Here is a 19779-nt window from a genome sequence, read left to right as displayed (position 1 = left end):
ATAAGTTGCTTAGAAGAAAACAGTGCATCGCATTTTCAATATTTTGATAGCATGTCTATGGTTGTTCTTACTGTTTTCCTAAATTACTATATTTTGGTCATTTTAATAATGATTTAAGAGGAGCTCTCAGTGAAATTCACAGAGTGAAAATATTTTGAGAGTAGGCTATATTCTCTCTTCATATGTGAAGAGCTTTGGGATACCTTGTCTTAGCATTTATCTTTGAAACCTAAAATATTAGTTTTCACTGGCTAAGAATTGTTTCCTCAGCTTTGTCAATAATATCCTACAGAAAAAGAAACAATTCTAGCTCTGTTGCATCCTACTCAGTCAAGCAGAAAACTTATTCCCTAACTTTATACAATGCACAATGATTACAGTCATTTCCAGCAGCATGCGTAGTATCAAAGTTGTCTTTAAGTGGCACAAAACCACATTTCTGAAAAAACAAACAGAGAAGTAGTAGCATTTATCCCTAACTTTACCTCCTCTGGTATTTCTGCCTTGTCTCTGTAAAGGTGATTTACTGATCTCTTCTCTGCTGGCAGTGGTTGGACATGTCTAGCAAAAGGAGCAAAAAGAGAAAACTCCGACAGACAGTGAATCTAGAACTAAACCTCAATAACCAATGACTGTGACTTCAGACATAGGATGTTTTCATATCCAGTCCTCACGGAAAAGCTAAATGGTTGCAGCATTTTTTTGGCTTTATAAGTCCTCTTACATACTGTGTTAGTGTGCTTGCATTTGTATTTGAAAATGTAGTGCAATACCATGCTGCAGTGTTCCACCTGTAAATGTCTCCCACGTAATGCTACCATTCATAGTATCTCATATATGTATGAAATTGCCATAAACTTATTGAGGAAGAATTTAAATGAAACTTTAACATTTGTCTTGAAAAATACTGGAACGCCTGCTCATTTGAAATATTCCCCTGTGAACTCATCATCCTTCTTTTCTTTTTTTTTTTTCTTTTCTCTAAAATCTTCTTATTCAAACTGAAAGCAGAGCACTTATCATTATCAGAGGCATGAATGAGTTTCAAGAAGCTATTTTTTCATACACCTTACACTTGTAAGCTATCCTATATCTGAGAGATCATCATAATAGGCAGGTGCAGGTGGTCCAGAGAGTATCCTTATGGCTTTTCATTTAGGTCTGCCTGGAGTGGCTTTAGCCTCAAATTTACTCAGATTTCACATAAAATTTGCTTTACAGTAACACACTGTTCTTATGGTTACAGAAATATTATAATTGTTGTTTTAAGGTTCTTTCACTTTAAGTTAACTTTTAAAAAATCTAAAGAATTCAAGGTACAATTATGTTAGTCATTTCCCTAAGAGAGTTTAGCATTGTCATTTTTTTTTTCTGAAATGGCTTATCTGTTCATAAACAACTATAAGAAAATAAATGTTTTAGCTCTAAATACAGACTTAGAAACACATGGCATGCTTTTTTTTTTTTCCATGTGTCTATTTTTCTTTATTTTAATATAAAACTATCGTGCAAACATCATTACATTTATCCTTGCACCACCCTTCAGAGCCTATGTGCTGCATCAAGTCTTTGCTATGTGAGGTGTTTTTGACAGAAAATAAAACCTGAAACCCATCCACAGTTTTCCTGCATACTTAGGTTCCTTCAGTAATAAGTGAGTGAATACAGACAATAATTTGCAGGTGCATAAGCACCTGCCACCAACCACCATAATGATAAATGAAGATGCTGGGTATATTTCAGCTATTGTAGATGACATCTGGTATACAGTTGTCCTCTTGACAATATTTTGCCTCCCATTCCACATTTTCTATCACCATTTAAACTAGAAAAGCAGTAGTGGTTGAAGATCTTTCTACCAAAATGATTTATACCATATAGAACCTCAGTTCTTCATCTGGGCATAAGTATCCTATGCCAGTTTGCCACATAAAGATATAGAGGTCTGGAAAACTGTAATGCTTGAGGTTTCCCTTACAATTTTTACACCTTTATGAACAGGGGAGCAGATTCTGGAATCCACTCTAAATACAACATCTTAAAGAACAATTACAGTTGCAGTAAGTACCTTTTATCTCCTCTTTTCCATACTACTGAATTCTCCTGCAAGTAACTGGTTAGTGAGGAAGTTATGCCCTCTTCAGAGAGCATTGTGGCTTTATCTGCCTAACAGTGATGATATGGCTGTCCTCAGAAATGTGTCTGAAAACTGATTTCCAACTTCAAGGCATGTTTGTCTAAGGAAAATTATTCTCTTTCTGGATTCCTCACATATTCCAATCAAACCTTTGGTCTTTACTGAGTCCTGCAGTGTTCTCACAAAGGAGAAGAGAGGATGCAAAGTCAACACAAAGCTTATGAGACCTCTTACAGCAAAGCATGCTATAGATGCAACATCTTCTAGACAGCTCATATTTAAATAACTGCATGGTATTTTTACTCCTTTTGGAATGTCATATGCCTGAAGCAATGCAACAGACCTTGTTATATGGGACATCATGCTGCTCCTTGCTTGCCAGCTCCTGCTGGCCCTGCACCCTGTCTCCCGAAGCAAGGCAGGACCCAAATGTTTTTTTCCTGCAGTCCTGGTCTTAGGTCCTTCCCTTCAAGAATTATTTGGAATGATGTTTCTGTTAATATTCATCTCCTAATTCAAACTTGTCTGTGCTGGGGTCAGTGTGAGGTTGCTGCTGCCTCTTTTCCATCTTCTTTTCACTCTTGGGTCCCAACTATGGATGTTTGCCTGAGAAAAATTTCTTCTGAGGTAATCACATAGATGATTACACAGTGCAATTTGAGACAACTATCCCCAGTCAGAGAATTGAGAAAAGAGAATGGTAAATTGAGTATCTATATGAAATGAGTCTCTTCCTCAATCTGAATAAGTACTTAAAATAACTTTGTTTACAGGATAGGCATGAATCGAGTCTGATCTGTTCTACATTATCTGCGGTAGTCAGAGCAAACTAACTGCTTTATCAGTTTCACTCTGTCTTTTACTCCAGCTCATTTGGTAAGAAGTAATAGCATTGGATAAGTTTTAATTGTCAGCAAAAGTTGACAGGCATTAATAGAAGTTGTGAATTACACATTATTGGGTTCTGTCAAATTCTTCTGTAATGATAGAGCAAGTTTTTAGAATATTCTGACCTTGTATTCATGGAAGCCATGAACAACTTCATTTCTAGACTGACATGTGGCTTTGGAGTTAATTTTATTTGGGATTAGATGTACTCTGGGTATAAAAAACAAAAACAAAACAACCACAAGTGTATGTACAACTATCTCAGCTCTTGTATTTTAGATATTGTAATTGCTAAGCCCTGTTCTGATTCTAGCCAACCAACCACGATAATCTCTGATTTTATTCTCAGCTAGCAGGCATATAGGAAAAACATGGTTCTAAAAATCGTAGATCCTTGGATTGTCATATAACTACTTTACATTCTATTTCTCAGTCCTCGAAATTACTTTGACCAAAATAAATACACATGTAGACATGTTATTTTTTGAGCTGCATTGTTTCAATAACTCAGTTTTATGCATCTGATGTTCTAATATTTTACTGTCATGTTTCAAATACAAACTTTGAATCTGACATGCAGCAGCTATAAACATTTTCATCTTTTATTTCATTGCTTTAGCACTCCAGTAATTTTTAGATTTAGAAGTTGTCTGCCAAAGTTATGTCATACTGCAGTGTTTTGCACAGGTCAAAACTGTGGTTTATGTCACTTTTGAAAATTTATTCCTCACAATCATAGCTATCTAGTAAGTGGGAAAGAAAGTAAAAAGGATTAAAGTGAGAGAGATCATTATACAGGAGACTGTAAATACTGCAACATTGACCTTCCTTTAATTCCCATCCTCTGCTGAGTTGTCATTATGTTGACATTGCTGACCCCTTGTGCAAGACTGCACTCTTTCTGGTTCTTCAGAGGAAACCCAGCAATGTGGTGAAAGTCTCTCAGCTGAGGAGTAGCAAACAAATAGATGGGAGAGCTTGAGCCTCTTCCCACAGCATAGTACTATGGGAAGGTTTTGTCTTTCCGCACCGAAGTCTTGAATTTGAATAAACTCTCAAAAATGAAAGTAGAAAGACAGGAGTTCAAATCTACTGGTTGGTAATTATTACTATTATCAAGTTCTGATGTCATCAATCATAAAAAATGGATTGGGTGTTATGCATCATCAGTTATGACTTTGAGCAGATTATATAAAAGAAACAGCCACAAAATTAGTAGTTGAATTAATATTAATTAACAGACATCACATTTTCATTTTTTTGGCAGAGTAGACCTCCACACTCCATCACACTCCATAATCTTGGTTCATTAATAAGAATAAAATATAATGCAATGATCCCAAGAAGGTAACCCAGGTTTAGTGAAGTGGCTTGCAAACAACACAGACGTCAGGCACTAGTGCAAGTAAGACTGCCAAATCTCTGGGTTTCTTCTATCTTTGACTGGGTTTTGACTAAGGGCTCTTATTGCACAGGCCAAGGCGAGATAGCTGTCATTTGTGCTTCTTCCCAGCGAACTTGTTTCCTGCGCTGGAAAACCGCTTTCTGGATGACACAGTCCAGGGCTGTGCAAGAATGGCCAGAAACTGGACGAGGCAATCATTAATTGGTCAAGCTATCAAGCTTGCTCATGACCTGTCTAGGGCATTGAACAGGCAGAATTTCTGACAGAGGCTCAGTGTTGCTCCCTCACAGATCTGAATATGCTGGCAAGGCTTATGCCAAGCACTCAACCATAAATAAAAAGCAAATAAGGAAACCTGAGTAGAAGTGAATATATGAACACACACAAAAACAAACGTTGGCAGAAGGCATCATTGAAGCTTGATAGGTTTGTTTTCTTGCTCAAGCTTCCTATATATCCTGTATTTGAATGCTTACACTGTGTATACTGGCAACAATACAAAAGTTTTTTTAATATATTGTTGTTCCTGTCGTAACAGCAATAGAAATACTGAGCTTTGCTCTAAAGTCTTTGGGGTAACAAAGGCAGCAGGTGTGCCAGATAGTGTGTTCTCAGCCCTTCTGTTAAGTCAGCTTCTGTGTTTCTTTGTGGCACCCCAAATTAGGAGTAGATCAAGGGATTTAGGCCAAGTGAAAAGTCAAGTGAAAGAGGATTTCTTTTGAGACCGAAGTGCTCTCAACTTGTACTGAAGTTTGCACTATATTCCTAAATATGAACTAGTGTGCACTACTATGCTGAACCTGAGCAATACAGTAAGGGGATGATAAAGCAAAAATCTGGAGGTTCTGGCACTTTGGATTTGAAGAAATTATGTATACTGGAATAAGTTGCAATTCCTGTTCTTGGGTAGAATAGTTTAAAATCACTTTTCACAAAATGAAGCATACAAAGGGGAACTCAGGTTTTCTTTTACTTTTTTATTTCTTGCATGTATTAAAGTAAGAAAAAGCTGTTGTTGTAATAAAGAATCTCTGGAGACATTTGCTCTCAATAAACCTCTTCCTTTAGGAAAGAGTTCAACCAATCTTTTAAAATATTAATGATTACTTGTGGTCCTTGATCACTGTTTTTGAATAAAACAGCTCAACCTTTGCTTCCTCCCTCCTCTGTGACCTGGCCCCTGGCTTCCGTAATATATTCTTTATGTAAATCCTTTACATTCTTCAGGTTCATGGAGTTTTCTCTTCTAGTTATATTCTTCCAGGAAATTACATTACAGACTAATAACAATTCAGTTGATTCAAATCTTGATAAGGCAGAATATGTAAAGGTGCAGCCTAGCAGGAATGCATCCTCCTGAGCCTACTTCTCCAACCCAAGCTGCGTGTTACAAACAACCCATAATGTTTGATTTTAAACACATCAGTTGTCACCTGCACGGATACCCCCATATTAAAGATGAAGCTTTTCCTGGAAAACCTAGGGTAATTTAAAACCTGGACATGTTTGACCATTAAATAAATGCAAGTATCACTGGAGCTGATTGCTAACAGTAGCATTTGGACAGTATGATATAAACCAGAATAAGTAAATCCTGTATGGATTAAAAGTACCTAGAAGTACCTAGAAACCCTAGTTTGATGTGCATGAAAAGATGAACACCGCTAATTTTGAAAATTATTTCATTGCTTCATAATAAGTATTGCATTAAGTCACAGTTAAGACTTCTGAGGTAAATACCATGAAAGAAGATCTGTTTAAAAACAAACTCAACCCAAAGCATTAGTAAATCTGTGTTAAAAAAATGCACTTGCATACACTATTTTGACAACACTCTAGGGTAATTTCAGACTCTTCACACATATAGGCCATTATGTGGTAAATATAACCAAACAACTACATATACCTAATCACTTTCCGCAGCAGAATGACACATCTTTACTAAATTCTTATTACAGATTTTAATTTTAAATTGCTTATTGAACAGACTTCAGCCAAAGATAAATTATCCATAAAAGCAAAGAGATAAGATCTTCAGGTACAGTAGCTACTCTAAGGTCAGCACAGCTTTATGCCTCCTGTCTACTCAAATTAATTCAAGGCATCTGGTTGGCTTCTGGATACTCCAAGAGATAATAGCATAAGTGAAGTAATAATTTTACTAAGATAATAATTTTTAATTTTTCAAGTCATAGAAGTTAGTCCTAAGTTTTGTACTATTCAACTCTTTATCTGTGAGCTTCAAATTTTGTCCATAGAGTACCTCAATGATAAGCTAAAACCTGTATTTGTTTGTCATACATGGCTTCAATAAAACGAATATAAAGAACACTGCAATTAAAAAAATAATAATAAATTGTATCACAGAATCCCTAAAGTTGGAAGGGACTTTTATAGGTCATCTAATCTAACTGCCTTGCAATGAACAGGAACATCCACAGCTAGATTATTCAGCTAGAACTGCTAATAGGCTATCTTATTTTGAGGTTTTCAATTGTTTGTTTAAAAAAATCACTCCCAGAAACTCAGATTTGTAAAGCTGGGGAGGGGGAGGTTTTGTTGTAATTTAGTAAATGCAGATAATAAAGGTAATAGTGCTAGGGAACTGTAGGTATTATTAGCCATGACAAGTCAGTTCCGTTGGTGATAATGTCTGTTAGATTTGTACATTAATACTTTGAGATTTAAAGCTGAGTTTTAGTACAGAAGAGGACTTGTTTCTCATGAAGTCAGTAAATTTAACAGCACGTAACATGCTAACGCAAGAAGCGTGCTGAGTCTCTTCTCAGCCTAAGTCCATTCAATTTGATTTACACTTGGTAGCCAGAGAATGATTTATAATAGCCTGTTCTCTTTATGCTTTGATTTTGCAGCGACTTTCAGTCTTTGTGATGATACCTGGTACCTCTGGTGACTCTTTTTCTCTATTTATTCACAAAATAGGCACAAAACAGCTCACAGGAAAGCAGTTTTCTCTGAATGATCTAATGTTCACGTCTTATGTCTTGGATTAATATGATTCCACTCCCTAATTTCTAAACTTCCAGAAAAGCCAAATTCTGGTAATTCTAAATAGCAGCCCAAGAGATGGTAATATTTTCTTAACTCTTATAGTTTACAATAAATGTTTTAGTAGATGAACCTACAGATTGTGCTATTGGCTTTATCATCTTACATATCCTGAAGAACATGCTGCTGTTCATTTGTTCTTCAATATTACGGTTCTTTGATCATATCTGTCTGCAGCACATTTTACTGCAAAGACTTAAAACCATGTTCCAATTATGGAATAACAAAATTAATTTCATTTTTAAATTTTCTAATTAAATGGTATTTTTTGTACAGAAAAAAGAAAGAAAATGGCTACTTATAAATGCTTGTTGCTGCAGACAGGTAATCTGCTTAGTATCTAATCTTGATATACTTACTCCTATGAAGTATTTCTTCAATAACAACCTAAACTAATCAGTTTAAAAATGAGCAGCTCTGTCTCACTAGAGACCATAATGAATTTAACATCTATGCGCCACTTATATATTTCAAGGAAATGTGAAAATCCATAGGTATTCTTATCTGTACCAAACTCCCATCTATATATAATGATTCTCAGAACGGTATGACTTACATTCATTATGTTGTCATTATAAGCTCTATATTTTTTCTCTAGCTCCCAAGACTCTACATTCCCCTAATGTTGCAGTCAGTATGCATTTATTGTGCATTTAGATGCAAAACTGTTCACATTCCTGTTGTGTTTAACAAACAATAAAACCCACAGGAGTTAAAGCCCTACTATCTTTTGTCTCTCAGTTATAGTTGTCTATAATACCGGCAGTAGTCACAGGCAGTCTGTTTGTTTATAGTAGAGAAAAACATCCCTAGATGTAGAAACTGTCAATATGAAATTTTGAAATGAGGATGCATCTTCATGCTCCATTAATTCATCACCTTTGTCACCTAAGTAATATTCAAAGGCAAAATATCAGGTTAATTTGTAGTTCTAAACATAACTTCTGTCGTGGTTCAGAGACAAGCTGCAGTCACGATCTCTCTACCTTCCAAGTTTCCCTCTCCAGGAAAATTTGTACTCTGTGATCTAGCTGATATTCATCATCCATCAGGCACCCTATCCTTGCTGTATGGTTGTGCTAACAGACACTTCTCATTGCAAGCTCCTTTGATTATCTACCAGTCTCGTGAGAGTACTTCTTACCTTCCCTCTGCATTCCCAGATAAACTGTCCTGCCCCTGAGCTGGATCATCAGCGTACTTGCTCTCTCAAGCAATGCGTCTTCTAGGTTGTTCAAGGACATTTCTTTTCCCTGCATTTGCTTGAATTACACATCACCATGCAACCTTTGTAGGATCAGGATAGCTCTCTTCACAGGTACTATTTTTTGCCCTGCCAGCTCAAATATTTGCACACCATCTAGTCTGTGCTTAAGAATATGTTCACTAAAATGAATATTTCTTACAATTTCTTGAAATTTTACTTCTACTGGCCAGACATTATTTTCCTGATATAAAGTCACAAAACATTTTCCTAACTCTGACCACTGATTTGTTTCCAGTTCGCTCTTACAAACACCTTTTTAATTTAGCTTTGCATAGTCAAGCTGCATAATGTCAAGCAGATAAATCAATGTAAATAAAATTTAGTTACATATTAAACTATGCTGTTTAAGCAGAAAAAAAAGAATAAAAATGTATCTTGAGAAAAATAATATGTTCACAGACATTAGTGAGCAAAAAGATTAAATGGTATTAAGTAAATTCTTCACTTCTGTGAAGTACTTGCTCAGCCTTGCTAAATGTCTACAAGAAATATTTCTAGTTTTGTGCTTTGCAATTTCACATAATGGAACTTAGAAGGTGATGAGGAGACAACAGAAAAATTTGTCAAGCAAAATAACCTATGAAAAATAAAAAGCAGTGAAACACAGAAGAGTTTTTCTGGTATTACTAAAACATAGACAAATTTGCAGAGAGCTTATACTCATTTGTCCCCTAGCAGAAATCACAGTCCTAAAATTGATTATGAAGTTTCTATGTGGTATCATCAGGGCACTGCAAGATGCTTCAAAATGACTACTACAGTACTTAGCCTATAGGTAGCAACTTATGTTCACAGGACGGAAATGGGGGCCTAAGTTCAACCTATTCTAGACATGCTGATAGCTAATTCTGAGTTGAAGAAAAATACCTGTTTTCACTCGAGGTTCAGAGTGCAGAATTTCCTATACAACTGGCATCAGACAGCCATTTTACTCTTTCAAAAAGCCTGAGAAGTTTCATATCAATTTATCCACTGGGTGGGGCCATTAAGAAGGATTTAGAAAATGAACTTCCACATTTAGGATTAAGCTCTCTGCATAACCTTGAGAAGGCTTGAAATGTGTATTTTTTATGTGCAGAATATCAGTATACTGTAGTGTCAGCACTCCAAAATGGATCTGTGGGAAGTGGCAGACTTTGTGTTAACATTTAAGTATCAACTAACACAAGAATTAGAACATGGCTGTTTTCATTTGAATGTCTCAAGCTTAATAGTATTTAGTATTCTTATCTTCCTTCAGAAAAATACTCAAGCACGTAAGGGTTCTGTGAGTAGGCAGATGGCAGTGAAACATTTGAGATGCCAGCCTAGCATGGGCCAGTGAAACCAGCCTCTTTCTGAGGGTAATGCAAGGCCCTGGTTTGCAGCTACAACATGCAGTTCAGTGGACTTCAACTCAATTTGGAACAATTTGTCTGCATTTGAATAGCCTCTTCTGCCATCAGAAAGCCACCCTGTGTCAAATTCCACTGGTAATGCACATTTAGGCAGTGTGGATGACGTAACAGAAAGAGATCACTCATTTAAATCACATTTTCTAAAAGTGATCTACCATAAAGTGCTACGTAGAACAGCAGCATGCAAAACCTGACACACAATTTACAAGCACTGACCCTGCAGTGAATTTGGGGACTAAACTGGTACCCTGCTTGGTGCAAAATGTTTCTACACATGAAAATCCACTGAACGTAGATTTTTTTTTAAAAAAAAAGCATCAAAATTTAAGTTTAGATTTGGTACTGCTCTGTAGTTAAAGTAACAGTTAAATCTCAGGGTAGCAGAAATTGAAGACTTTGGATAATTTCTCTTAAAAGTTAAAGGGACAAAAATGACTGGTAAAAAGAAGCAAAGGAAGGCATAGATTTATAAAAATAGAGCTTAACAGCTTTGCAATCTTAGTGTTGGTTTTTCAGCTTGCATCATAGAGTGATTCTGCACAATAAGTACATTGCAGTCTGTTTCTTTTTGATGAAAGATGTTGGAAGTAGAATAGTTGCAAAGCTGCCAGCCTTATTGCTGCAGTTGTATCTTGGGATTACAGGTTTTCTGCAGTGACATTTGCTTTTTTTTCATTCCACAGACCAAACATCCCTGTGCTAAAAAAAAAAAAGGTGTAATTACACAAAAAATTAAAATGTATCAGGACACTGTGTCACATAAATGGTCTAAAACATATATATTATCAGAAAATTACCACTTAACCAAAGGAAACCTTTATGGATTATGAGCATGAGTTCTTATTTAATGGCAAAGATCCTTTTCTTGGCATTCTCACTGCTTTTCAATGTTATGTTCATTACAAAATGCCTAATCACCAGATTAATATAAAGGATTACAGTAATCAGTTACATTTAACTGGCATGCTACTGTTCTAAGTAGCAGTTTATGGTGGATTACTTTTAGAAAATATGATTTAAATGAGTAATCTCTTTCTGTTATGTCAAAAACAAATTCAGAGAGATCCCATTTTTGCCTTGTATGGTTTTGTGAACTATTTTTGTGGAAAAACCCTCAGCCTCTACAACTCAGTCTCAAAATCTAGTACTTATTGTTTAGGACTTTCTTTACATTACCTGCTAATTGAGGGTCAGCAAAATGCCAAAAAATTAGTTGATTCTTGTCCCATATCGATCCCGAGATGAACAAGACAGGCAAATATTTCAGACTTTAGATGGGCCAGTAAGAACTCACACTAATGTTCCCATGTAAGGCTTTCAGTATGTGGCATCACTGATTTTTTCTGTTCCAAAGCACTCCGGTACATTTGCTAACATTCCTGTCACCCTGTTACTGTGTGAAATCATGATATGCTGATGCCAATAATAGTTTTGCCAAAGCTTTAAGTCAAGACATCTGGGCAACAACTACTATGGTTTTTTTTCACTGGCTATGTTGAAACCAGTTTTCATTTTACAATCAACTAAATTCTCCACAAAGCTTACCATGTAGCATTCTTGCTGCAGAATAAGTAATTTCCCATATTCACCTAGCTGGTCATGTATGGTGCTGTATTATGTCCACCCAGCCCATGCTACCTCCATTAAGAAGCAGAAAAAAAGCCTTAAGAGCTCTTGTACCCTATCAGTTTTTACAGACACTTCAAACTACTCTTTTCACTGAGTAAATTTTTATCTCATTCAGTGTTACATGAATCACTCTGCTTTTTAAACAATGTTTGGCAAAATCACTGCTGTGTGTATCATAAGGTTCCTCTTCCTATAACCAACCTGCCAGTCAATTTTGAGTTTCTGTTGTCAGCTTCAACAGCTTTATGTACTGTAATGAAAAAGAAAGAAACTGCTGTTCATTTATGATCTTTACTGGTCCCTTCTACCCTATTTTCAGAATCCTAATAATGGTCTACACGGATAGGAAATTTTCATTTGTCGGCTCTGTTTTCAAGTAAATAACCAACACAAAAAATAGTTGATAATAGTGTCAAGGAGGACTCAAAAGCATCCACAAGAAGGTTCTGAAGAGAGAGGTGGCATTATGTGTAATGTTAGGTAAGGCAGACAGGATATTTCCATTACAAAATTCACTCTCACATGAAAACATAATTACAGGCCTCAATTTCCCAAAATACCAAATTCAACAAGGTTTAGAAATTCTTAAGAATGTTGGATAGTATACAAAGATGCATTTTGGAATCTATAACTGTTTTAAGACCTAACAGTCGACGTAACCAGTGGATACCTCCAGAAACCTTGAACAAGAAGCAAAGCAAACTAGAATCAAGTTTCCTTCTGCTGGAGGCTGCTGTATATCAGCTTGAGGCTTCTCTATAAAGCCAATTTCTTCTACTTCTGTTTGTTTGGTGTTTTTATAAGAACTTTTTCTAGAATTAACTCATTTTATACTGGAGGATCTAAATACGAAGAAATTACACATGATTTGCCTCCTGTCTTCTGGTATTACATAATGTAGCGGCGCTGGCCACATGGTAGGAGAAAACGTGAAATGCGTCCCAATAGATGTTGTGGCTGGAGCTACTATTCTTGTCACTTTGTGCAAGACAAAGAAGGACTATAGAAAACCAAACCTTGGTTTTAATGACACAATCTTAGCTGCTCTGTGCTTTCATATTGTTGCAGTATCAGTCATAGTAATGTTTTAATATTTGATTACCTAAATTAGGTAAATGAGAGATGCAATTAAAATGCTATTCTCGGCCTCTACAGTAATTAAGAAAATTAGAAGAGCAGTGGCTCAGCTCACATACTTTACAGGAAACATTGAAAAAAATAACATTGCTGTCACCTACTCGAGTAGTAAGTCAGCTGATTTCAGCATGATTTAATCTTCCTATAAGCTATAACCCTGGGGTTATTGCAGGTTCATGTTTACTCTCTGCAAATCGTAACTTCTCAAGCTAAAAGAAGATATATGTTCAATTAGTTTAAATGATATACAGTTAAAGTTCTCAACTTTGTTTTTACTGAGACATCTTTTTTCAGCTTGAGAAGCCTTGTCTCTCCTGTCAAGCACAAAACTCCACTCCTCTTTGAATTATGGAAAGTATAAAGTCACTCTCATGCCCTGACACCCGTTTACCAGTCCACTGAGCATTATGAATCCTTGGTCTAAAGGTCTTTGAGATATGATATATATATACACATATGTAATATATATATTTTATTTCCAGTTAGCCAGCTAGACTCCAGCACAAGTAAAATCAGAGTTGGTGTATGTCCAACAACTAGAGGGAGCTCTACACTTTGGAAGGCCTTTGAGCCTGACTTAGAGCTGTTTGAGAATCAGGTTTGCTGATTATTAGCTGGGATTATAAAATCCATGGCAAACAGAATTCTTAAACTTCCTGCAAGCAGAGGACATTCACAGAAGTGCGTGTGATATTTTTTCACTTCCCTACTTGTTTACCTGAAGAAATAATTTTGATAACGAGGAGCTGGTAGTATTACAGTCAGTAGGCGCTCAGATGTACATGCTAACTTGGAAATGTGTGTAGAAAAGTGACCTGTCTATCATAGGAGTCCACATTAAATAGCATAGACAATACTACTTCTTTTAAATTGATATTATTTTCTATTCAGAAATTGTTTTCTTTTACATACTTGTAAAATACATCTCTGTAGTATTAGAAATGGCTACTAGGAGACTATATGAATCACAAAGACAATAATGATTACATTAAATAAATAGTAATGAACATAATGATATAACAATGTTCAGAATTACATTATAATTATGACATAAAATAGTATGTAATTAGCATGTGAATTCCAGTAATTTGTTTTAGACATATATGTGCATTGTTTTCAGAAGAAACTTTATGAAGTGCAAACTTTTATCTGGCTCTTCATTCCCCTGAAGCTGCCAGCAACACGTATGTAAACATTTCAAGTTGCTAACTCTTATTTGTTATTCAGGCACTGTCTTTAAAAATAGGTCCTGAAATAGGGCAACAGTCCCAGACAAAAAAAATAGAATACTAAAACTTTAATAAGAGTAAGAATATGAGTTTATATATATATATATATAAGTATATATATATATATTTATGAAAGATAATAAAATGTATTATGTATAAATAATTTACATATATATTCACATATAAATGTAGACTATATATGCAAAAATACACTATTTAAAGATTCTTTTAAATAGATTACCTTTTTACTTTCTGGAGAAAAATCATCTCCGTCCTACTCACAGGAGAGGTAGAGCAGCATATGAAGTGGCCTAAATGAGTAGAAAGAACATGCTTTACTCACAAGCTCTCTATTGCTTATTCTCACTGCTTTTTTTTAACCCTTTTGAACTTCTTTTCTGCTTCTTCTCTTTGACTTCAGTTTTCCTTAAAGGATTCAGAACGGTAGCACTGAACTTTAAACCGCTGACATTCAAATAGTATCAGAATGATGTCAAAGGTGTTCACACCTCCCCACCAATACATGTTTACAGAAAACAACTTCTGGCTTCTCAAAATGTAAATGCTTGTTGTAGAGAGAGAAATATGGCATAAAAAGCAGATAGTAAACAAAACAAGAGGCTTTAGTCAGCCCCCTTAGCTTTCATGCAATTCACAGGAGGTGCCACATCTCATTTCACTCTAAAACCTGCTCAGGCTTTGATTTTAAAAGACCTTGAATATGAGGTCTTGGGCGTCCTGCCCTCTTTGTCAAATCCAGGAGTGATCTGGGATTTTCACAGATGCTGTATGTGGGATAATGAAGAAATACCAAGATTAAATTATTATTAGCATCAAAATAAAGACAAAGAACAGCAACAAAAGAGGAAAAAAGTCCACCATAATATTCTATCAAATAAAAAAAAATAATGTTTTTCTTCTTGGCAATGTCTTAACAGCATTCATCATCTATTGCATATAGACTCTTCTGAAAAAAAAAAACACCCAACTATGTCCTTGAAAAGCAAACAGTAAAAACTGTCCATGTATAATCCTCCTATCCATGAATGAAATAGTAGAAAAGCCTGTTTATGTATGCAAAATGACTGTGAAGTTATCCAGCACACAGAAGTTTTGTTCCTCTGTGATTTACATAATGTGACTTCTTTCTGACATTTTAACAAGGAGTACTTCAGCTATCAACCAACTCCCAGGCCTCTGAGCCCCTCATAAAAAACCCTGAACTGCTGGTGTGTTGATGTAAGTTAGTATTACTTTCACAATCACGTTCAGCTGCCATTAAAAACTGTATTTTCAGGCAAATCTGAGATTTTGAAAAACAAACAAAAAGTTAAACAAAAGACTTCCTTCTTGTTGACATGTAAGAATGGACAAATTCCATTTCAATTGCTCTCAGAGGGGTTTTGATTGCCTTTTGTATAGCTTAACCTAACTCAATTTTTTCTTTCTTACAAATCCATGTTCTCACACAGGCAACACTATAAACCATACCCATATTGGTAACATTACCCAAAGATCCATTTATATTTACTAAATTTTTATTTAACAGAATATCTGCATATTCTGTCAGATCACTTATTTCAGTGAATACTTATTTATCCAGTCACAAACAGAATCTTGCATTAATCATGCTTGTACCTGGTTTTACAGGTTTTTTTTACTTTTTTTTTTTTTTTTCCAATTCTTAGGAGTTTCTTAAAGTTAAGATGTATGTAATTGATATCTTTTAATTCTGCTAATTGAAACTAACACAAAACTTTAGCTTTACTTTATTAATTATGTAATACCACATGGACTGCATCAGCCCTTTTATGGTCTACTGTCATATACTTATCATTCAGCCAAAAACTGTTAGAATGAGGGATACTTTATTAATGCTATTAACCGGAACATAATGCCAAGACCTTGTGGGATGAAAACGACAACAAAAAAGCCTTAAACAGGAAGAAGGAACCAAAATGACAAATTTTCTTGCTACTGACATGAAGTCCACAAACTGTAGGTAATGAGATAGGAAGAATGAGTAGAAATACGATCACACAGGAGACGGGAGAACAAATGTGTGAAGGATTGCCCAGCCAGTTTCTTGTAAATCACACTTCAAAAGTTCCAAGGATTTGTCAGCACTTACTTTATGTCAGCAGACTTTGTGGAAATAACAGTATTCTAATTCAGCACAGAAAAACCATCCATTTGTTATGTTGACGTCCCTCGGACAACACAACTTCTTGATTACCTATGCCATCTTTCCCCCAATTTCTTAGTAGGAAACTATTAGAGCAGTAACAGTCTCTGACATACACAGTTCTCGAGTGTGTTCTATGTGTGAATCATAATGCATCTGAACAATACTCCCAGCTGGTGCAAATGTATGGACAATGGCTGGGAGCACTGTCCTGGTCAGCTTTATGTTTTAGACTGCTGCTGCTGCTTTCATCTCCTCTCTATTTGCATTTCTCATGTTTCAAGGAAATATACTCACGTCTCAGAAATTCATTAATAACTTATGCTAGCATCTTAAACTGAGCGTAACTGTTAACAATATACTCTATGCTAAAATTTCTCAAGCATCTCTTTATGTGCATTATTTCAGGAGTTTTTTTGTTTTTTGGTTTTTGTTTCTTATACAAGTTTTACATTACAATCTGATCCTCCTCTTGGAAGACAAGAGGTTTTTTAAAAAGAGTTTATTCGGCAGGTCAACTATTCTAGAAGTTCATCCATTTTTCATTCATTTGTGCAACTATTTTCTTTTGTACTTCTTCTCTCATTCCAATGCATTTTTAAGAACTTTTATTCCCATACCATAACTACTGAAAAATCTCATGAATCTCTCTGTAATTCCTGTCTAGTATTCACCCCATCATGTAGTGTCCTGTCCAAAAGGCAGATCTTTACACTGAAAATTCAAGAGACAGAATGAACTGATGAAATGTTGAATGAGTTAAAAGCTGTGGAGGGAGGTTTCCTATTTTATATCAACCCCTGCTAGACAGTTATTTGTTTGATGGGTACAAGGACAGAACTACAGAAGTGTGACCTGGATCTCTGGCTCTAAATGTTCAGGCTTTGCAGCTGGATTTTACTAAATCCAGTACTACATATTAGCCTTGTCTGATGCTGAGTTTTCACTCTGAGAAACAGAGTTAATAAAGAGGATTTTAGATAATAAAAAATACAGATATTCTCCAAATACTCTTAAGTAGGATACTGTAGATCAGTAACCTTCAAGAATTAGGTCTGGCTTTCCTGATGCTGCTGGTGTCTAGCCCAGGGTTTAGCCTAAAACAGTACTGAAGTACCACAAAATCAATGTGAATGAAGAATTTTTTTGAGAGGGACATCCTGTACAAAGGAGCTCAGCATTTCTTCTTTGTAAGTGTAACAGTTTGTCCTAACTGACTTTTGCCTTCTGTTGCTTTGTTTTTCTTTGTTGTGCCCTCCTCCATCACCAAATGTGCCTCCTGAAATAAGCTTAAATTAATGTAAAATTCAGAGTTATATAAAACATAAATTACATAAGGAGGACATTTCTCTTTGTTTCTTAAACCTGTGATTCCTATAACTTTCCAGCAAAAAAAAAGAAAAAAAAGAAAAAAAAACAACAAAAAAACAACAAAAACCAAGCCAACAACATCCTCGATTTTCTAATTCTTCCACTTCTCATGGAAAAATTCAGTAGCTCAGAATCAAACTCCAGCAGAGTGTTCTGATGGTACCTTTTTTAAACCGAAATTCTCATCAGTCACCCTAAGAGCCATTCTACATTATCTCATAGAGACACTAATTAAGATTGCTTTTTTTTTTGCACTAGCAGACAGAGGAATGACCCCTGTGGATGACAGAATGCCAGCTGGTCACTGAAATCTTGTAAATCCTGTTTTAAGTATTATCAGCAGAGGAAAATCAATCTGAAACTGATTACATATTACAAATGAGGGTTGAACTTTTTTAAACATAATTTTTGTCTTGAGAATGAACGTTAATTATGATCACAAAGCTGCTACATACAGATCATTTGCAGTGAAATCTTCATAGCATAATGGGCAAATAATGAGAGACTTTATTTTTTCTTTTTACAGAAAAATGAGTTTGTTGAAAATTTTTGAATGGTGTTTGCAATGAGAGGGAAATTATCAGTAGCTAAAACTCATCAATTCTTCAGTTTCTAAATAAATAATAAAATGTAATGGGAACACATCCTTTTTTCCTTCTCATTTTGGGGCACTGTTTACACAAATATAGAAAAAGGGCATTTTCAATAATGAAAATAAAAAAAATATTTTGTCTAGTATGGTCTGCTCTTTGAATTAAAAAAAACCACTTCAATAATGTTAAGTAGGAATACAAATCTCATTATTGATTTTTAAATAATTTTAGTAATAGCACTGCAAAATATGCAGTAAAACTTATCTTTGAAGGTCAACCACTCAGTTTTAGCTTTCTATGAAACATGGGACCAGTATTTCATTTATACTATAGTAGTATTAAATAGAGGCAAAGAGGAATGCTTAGAGATTTAAACTGAACGTTATTAAAATACATTAGTACTAGTGAATGACAACAGTTATGTTTCTTTTCTAGAGATATGAGCCCAAAACTTTCATGTCTGACCTAATTTAGTCTTATTTCATAAAATGGATACTTAAAAAAACCATTTCTGCAAATTTGCTTCTTATGCTAGAAATCTCAAGAGTTCTCATTAACAGAAAATTACATTCATGCGATGAAGAAAGCTTTTGTCATCTGCAGATGAAGTAAGTCTGTACAGAATCATGAACTAATTTGAAACTATTTGAAAAAGTAGTTAAAAGAAAGGGGGCTTTCTTCTGCTCAGTTCCTACTAATAAAATAAATGTCACTAAGGAAACTGATTATTTACATGACTAGATAGTTTCTACAAAAAAAAAAAAAATGCAGCTATCAAGAACTTCCACACTTGGCACTGAATTTGGTCCAGAGGTGCCTGAAGCAGAACTATTCTCCTTGCAGCATGGTATTTGTTTGACGCACTTGCAACTAGTTCCTATTGCAGTCACTTGAATGCCTTAAGATCCACTGGAGTTCTCTCAATGTAAGCACATGAGTGGAAATCAGCAGTTTCATCTATTATTCAAAGCAGATTCAAATCGTCCAGAGTCAAGCTGATTTCCTGAACTGCTTAAAAATCAGTGACTACTAGTAATACATACAAATGCATATAATAACTGCATATGCATTTAGTCTGTGTGTGTATATATATATGTATTTGGAACTCTGTTTTCATGTGTGTATACACATTGTTTATGTATGTAAACAAAACGCAGGAAACAGATTTCTGCATAAGAGTGTCTCATTCTCCATATGTACTGATGGCACATACAGCCATAACTATATCTGCTCAGTGATCGAGGTAGTGGAGAGAGTGGTTGTCAGACATAGCATCATAGAATCATAGAATCCTTGGAGTTGGAAGAGACCTGTAAAGGTCATCTAGTCCAACTCCATCTGTTATTTCAAGTTAAATTTTGTGACTGGTTTTAATTTTGAGAGGTTTCTAAAAGGGAAATCCTTCCAACTTTTACTGAGAAGCTTTTACTTCTCAGTAAAAAATAATCTTGAATGGTACATCAAAACTGAAA

The 19779-nt window shown here is 35.2% G+C and overlaps 1 protein-coding gene across 9 annotated transcripts in view; it reads right to left on the bottom strand.

Annotated features, from left to right (window-relative positions):
- B3GALT1 (beta-1,3-galactosyltransferase 1) overlaps positions 1–19779 on the bottom strand; it is a 211010-nt gene that overhangs the window by 157373 nt on the left and 33858 nt on the right. Inside the window, exon 2 of one of the 9 annotated variants that reach the window (XM_048952345.1) lies at positions 14400–14469. The exons of the other annotated variants lie outside the window; for them this stretch is intronic. The gene's annotated coding sequence lies outside the window, so the exon portion shown is untranslated. The remainder of the gene's footprint in view (positions 1–14399; positions 14470–19779) is intronic. 9 annotated transcript variants of the gene reach the window in all.

This window comes from Lagopus muta, chromosome 8, assembly GCF_023343835.1.
Source record: "Lagopus muta isolate bLagMut1 chromosome 8, bLagMut1 primary, whole genome shotgun sequence".
Lineage (NCBI taxonomy): Eukaryota > Metazoa > Chordata > Aves > Galliformes > Phasianidae > Lagopus > Lagopus muta.
This window is presented reverse-complemented; position numbering and strand designations above follow the sequence as displayed.